We start from the raw sequence: 6,000 nt of genomic DNA on the forward strand, positions 1-6,000 counted from the left end.
AAATCTGGTGATCAGTTAAATAGCAGCCCTTTATAATAGTGCAATATTTATCGTTCAATAATGTTGTGAAATATTTGCACAACTGTTGTTGTCAAAGAGGAATTGCAAACAATTGTAAGTATTAATACTTCCCGTTTTTTGACTCTCTCATATGTACAATGTTACGGAATGATTGAATTGCAGTATTCTCCTACAGCACAATCGGTTATTTTATTATAATCTTGTAAAACATTGAAAATAATGCTGTCATATTTTGTAAATAAGTGTTTTTCCCATACCTTTTGCGGTAAACTCTTTGTTGGAACAGTAGTAAAAGTACTTGATTGTATGTTACATGGTTCTTTCACTAATTGGCTCAAAACTATATATTTTATATTATTTTGAAGCGGTTTATTTTACGGTATGCAACGTAAACGAAGGCTAAAGTAAATGTCAATTTTCTGACAGTGACAATGGTGACAGCTATCTGTAAAAAAAAATCAAGTCAAAGCTATTCCAGCACATAATGTACCTGTCCATTTATTGAATATCTTGAACGGTATTAAGTGAGTCTTGAACAGACTGAAACAATTTTAATTTCTTTTTAATTGGTTTAATGGCATTTTGAACCTGTCTCTTGTTGTATTTGGCCAGTGAAACATCTATTGTGCAAATAAAACCTCAAACTATAATCATTATTTTGGGTTCAATTCTGGCATGTGAACTCTTCAAAAGAAAAAGGCGCGAAATTAAAAAAAACCATGCGAAAGCAATCTTTTTCTTTTGCGTTGTGTATTACACCGAGCGCAACACTTGTTCATCCAGTATTTTAGTGCTTTAGCCGGACGGGTTTTTAGAGTATTATAGTATTATATTATTTGGTCCGGTCCGGATAGACCAAAGGAAAAAATAATACCAGTATTCTAAGTAGGTACTTACTTTCCGTCGCACGATGCCATTTGTGTGGGTAGTCGTCGACCATTCAACACCTATTAGGTAAGTATATTTTTAGAATAAAATCTAACCACGTTACAACAAAACTTGCATTGATTTTTGCAGTGCGGATCTGAATGACTCGTGAGTTTTAAACCTACAAGGCTACACTTTTCCCGCTAATGCCGGCTACATACGTAACGATAAATCGTTGCGATAAAACTGTGCAGTCCGACTGTGCGATAAATCGAACGTTCCTAGTGCCTCCACACGCCTCCGATATTGGCGTCGGTCGTCAGTTCTCCGCAGAAGCTCACGCAAGAAACATGTTATCCATGTCATCAAAGTTAATATGGAAGTTTAGTTTTCTTAAATTTTCTAATGTTCCGCGCAACTTTCTTATTTTTTTTCTGTCATAAGAAACTTCTCCTGACAATAACCAAACAATATATGACAATGTATACAGGCAGAGAGTGTGGAACTGCATCTTACCGAGCATCTTGAATAGATTTTCAAAGGATATACTAAAACTTATAGAAGGACGGACGAATAGACAAGCAAGAAATATTATTAAAAAATACCTAATTAAACAACTGTACCGCTATTCGGAACCTAATAATAATATTGAGAGTGGCAACACTGTTGTCGGTCGTATTGTCCTTTTCTAGCATATACGTCCCTCTCTCTCCCACACTCCCACCACAGCAGTTTGCTTTTTGGCGGTTGTCGCAAAAACAAATTTCCAACTCATTGGCTTGCTGTTTTTCCATCTGGAAGGTCGTGAAGCTAAACTGCTGGTGAGTTTTTGAATTTGTACCCCAGTTTAGCTGACTATATTGAAAAACAGTTTCTAACGGCTTTTGCCGTTCGAAATAAATATTTAAATTTAGTGTCCGTTAAACTATCTAGCAAATAAAAACGATCCGGAATAGTAATGTGTAAGTTTTCAAAGGCTGCCTGCGCGCACCGTGGCTATGCTAATGAAAATACTAAAACACATAATGTTAGAAAACACATCGAGCTGGTAAAACTTGTCACCATTAGAATTTAGTTAATATTATACCTACATTAAGTATCTCTTCTGAGTCTTATTACTTATTACTTTAAATCTTTGTGTGTCTATAATAACGGTTGAAATTAGGTATAACACTTAAATGGTGATGTGTGGAGGCATACCCTTCAGTTTTCAAGTGATTTGTGTTTTCGAATACGAAAGGATCGGATAGTTTAATACGTGTTACGTAGAACCTACGTATTAAGGTAGAAGCTTATAGACGTGTAGGGTTTATCTGTCCAAGTATCTATCAGCAACTTGTCGGTTTATCCCGTTCCGGATTAAATATAATATTCCAAAATAATTTTTTTGGTAATATACTTGCTGATAAATAACGTGTACCCGCTTAGGAGTCGACGAAGCCCCGCTTCGCGGGGCTTCTATTTCCGCTCTGAGGGACACAAGGTAACGAACAAACCTACATCGCAAGCATTGCATTTATTTTTGTGGAAAGTGAGTACTTCGGCAGTACGTAAACTTAAGTCTGACTAGATAACGAGAGAGATTAGCATGGCTCTGCGCAAGAATGACATGGAAATCCTTAAGTATTTCACTCCTTATCTACCAATTTATATCTCTCCAACTAGATCTTTGATTAAAAAAAAAAAAAAGATGGTTAAAATGTAGGTAGATAGGTATCTCTTTAAAAAAATAACAGGTACTAACAGCTTAAAAGAACTCTTGAATGTAGTTGCTATATGTGCTTGTATTATTTTGGATTTGAATAACTTGATTATTCATTCTATATGTAACTATAGGTACATACAAGACGGTCAATCTTTAAGCCTACCTACCTACCTACATAAATAGTACCTACACTTGTAAACGTTTTAAATAAAATCGGAAGCCTGTGACTTGAAAGGGCATTAACGATATGGGAATGTTTAGATTGATTCATTGACGAAGACGCATGGTTTGCTTCATAATTTCAAATTATATTCGCTAACTGTAGAGTTAAAGTTTAGTTATGGCAAATCTCGTCACCGTGAATGACACTTTCTAAAAGTGCCTATTAAAGTAAATCCTTTCCCCTTGTCGAGCGAAGAACTCGCAACTAAGGGAATATTACCCATAAACTTCATTTGAATGATATTCTTAAGCTATGTCTGTTATGGTTCCACCTGCGTAAGGTGTGCCTAAGAGAATCTTTTATTCAGGCACAAACTAACGTCAAGTTATTTGTGATGAAACCAATATGTTGTGTACCTATTTAAGCCTGCGCAAGGCTGCCATGTTTCCACCTGCGTAAGGTGTGCCAAAGAATCTTTGATTCATTCACAAACTGATATCAAGTTATTGATGATGATATTACAACCTATATAAGCCTGCGCAAGGCATGTCAGAAATTAAATGATATGGTCATAACACAGGCGAGCGAGTAGGCCACAATCATAAAAATATAACAAAGATGAATATGTAAATACATCCTTTTGGACAAAGGACAAGTGAAAAGGGTTCTAACAAAATAATGTTCTGGGTAAAAATCAGTCGAAATAGGCTTCGTTATTCGAGGTTTCATTTTAGTTTACCAATCTATTTTAAGGGTCCCGGACACCCTATTGGCTAAACCCAAAATTGGACTAATTAACATCTCTAAAATTATAATATAATAGGTATAAAATAACCTAAGATTCCAGGCCTATCTCGACTCATTTTTATTTTAAAGATGTGTGGGACTTACTTGTTTACGATTAGCGGGAACTGTCCGAGGTGCTTGGAATCAAAGTCAGCAATTCACAACACAGCTGTTTATTAGCACAAGCACAGAAGAAAGTCAGCACACAAGCATAGAAGGTGAAAGGAACACAAAACAAGCAAGACAAGATAGAATAGCGTAAAGGTTTCGGAGCGCAAAGCGACGTGCGTCTAGTAGCAAGCGGTTGAATCGACTGACCGCGCGGGGGCAGCGGGCAGCGCTCGCGCAGCCGGTTGGTAACAAGAACAAAGGATGACGTCCGGCGCCCTGTCTCCACTATACGTAACTACTACGTACGGATGTCGTCCGTCAATTAACACTCGATATAAAACACACAATATATATATAATAAAACTACACAAATTTAACACGTGACGTGGGCCCCCACATCACTCCCCTCCTGAGACCGTCACTACGGGCGATAATAACATGGCCGACGTACTTCGCGACCTGACCTTGTTCTAGTTACCACTGGGGCCTTGGTCATGCTTACTCTGGTTTCTTCGGGTTGGTTGTTGCTATCAATTATGTAGGCCGGTTTCAACCGATCTATTGATACAGAAACCTGTTTTCCCTTAATCATTAGATTGAAAACCTTGGCATCTCTTTCTAGCACTTGATGCGGTCCAGTGTATGCAGGTTGTAGAGCGCCGCGCAATGCGTCCTCCCTCAGGAATACGTGGCTGCATGTGGCCAAGTCTTTAAAAACAAAAATTGACTTATTGTCATGGCGTGCAGCTGGCGATGGTCGAAGTCTTTTAGTTGACTGGCGAAGACGAGCTATGTAGTCAGTGATATCCGTAGTTACTGGCATATGTGGCTCAAAGAATTCGCCTGGCAATCGTAAGGTTTCGCCATATACCATCTCGGCTGACGATGCCTGTAGGTCTTCCTTGTATGCGCTTCGAGCTCCCAAAAGGACCAGCGGTAACGATTCCGTCCATTTTTCTGCAGCGTGACAAGTGATTGCTGCCTTGAGTTGCCTATGCCATCTTTCCACGAGGCCGTTGCATGACGGATGATACGCAGTGGTTGTTTTGTGTTGAAATCCGGATATTTGGGCAAGATGTTTAAACAAAGAAGATTCGAATTGGCGGCCTCGGTCCGTGACTATTTCTTCTGGACATCCGAACCTCGAGATCCACGTGGAAAGTAAGGCCTTGGCTACGGTCTCTGCAGTTGCATCTGTTATTGGTACTGCCTCGGGCCATCTTGTGAACCTATCTACGGCAGTAAGACAATATCGAAATCCTTCCGAAGGTGGCAGTGGCCCTACGAGGTCTATGTGTACGTGTCTGAATCTAGCGCGTGGTAGTGGGAATGTTCCTATAGGTGCGGAGACGTGTCGCGATATCTTGGCCCGCTGACACGGCAGGCAGCACCGTGACCATTCTCGGCAATCCTTCCTCATTTCAGGCCATACGAAGCGTTCTGCTACTAACTTTACTGAAGCATTAGCCCCTGGGTGGCTGAGACTGTGAAGGCTGTTAAAAATCTGACGTCTGAAGATCTTCGGAACGTACGGCCTTGGGCTTGTCATACTAGTATCGCAATAAAGTTCGGCGTGTGTTCCAGGAAGCTTGATTTTTGTAAGTCGTAATGACGTTGTTTGCTGCAAGAGCTGGGCCAGTTCCGGGTCTTCGGCCTGGCTTTTGGCCAATTGCTCAAGGTTCACAGGCGACGAAATTTCCTCGATACGGGATAAGGTATCGGCTACAACGTTATCTGTACCAGCTATATGTCGAATATCCGTTGTAAACTGCGATATATAATCAAGATGGCGGTATTGGCGAGGTGGGCATTTCTCCTTGCGATTGTGAAACGCGAAAGTTAGAGGTTTGTGGTCGGTATAAATCGTGAAATTACGTGCTTCAACCATGTGTCTAAAATATTTCACAGCTTCATAAATCGCCAGCAACTCCCTATCATATGGTGAATATTTTTGCTGGGCCGGGCTGAGCTTCCTTGAGAAGAATGCCAATGGTTGCCAAGAGCTATCCTTAAATTGCTGTAAGACCGCCCCAATGGCTGTATCGGATGCGTCACATGCCAATCCGAGCTTAGCGGGAACTGTCCGAGGTGCTTGGAATCAAAGTCAGCAATTCACAACACAGCTGTTTATTAGCACAAGCACAGAAGAAAGTCAGCACAGAAGCATAGAAGGTGAAAGGAACACAAAACAAGCAAGACAAGATAGAATAGCGTAAAGGTTTCGGAGCGCAAAGCGACGTGCGTCTAGTAGCAAGCGGTTGAATCGACTGACCGCGCGGGGGCAGCGGGCAGCGCTCGCGCAGCCGGTTGGTAACAAGAACAAAGGATGACGTCCGGCGCCCTGTCT

General features: G+C 40.7%; 1 protein-coding gene across 1 annotated transcript in view; it reads right to left on the reverse strand.

Annotated features, from left to right (window-relative positions):
• Positions 1-416, reverse strand: part of LOC134666500 (activating signal cointegrator 1 complex subunit 3) — a 46,784-nt gene extending 46,368 nt beyond the window's left edge. The window contains exon 1 of the mRNA XM_063523683.1: positions 279-416. The gene's annotated coding sequence lies outside the window, so the exon portion shown is untranslated. The remainder of the gene's footprint in view (positions 1-278) is intronic.
• Positions 417-6,000: the final 5,584 nt, after the last annotated feature.

This window comes from Cydia fagiglandana, chromosome 1 (assembly GCF_963556715.1).
Source record: "Cydia fagiglandana chromosome 1, ilCydFagi1.1, whole genome shotgun sequence".
In the NCBI taxonomy this organism is placed as follows: domain Eukaryota; kingdom Metazoa; phylum Arthropoda; class Insecta; order Lepidoptera; family Tortricidae; genus Cydia; species Cydia fagiglandana.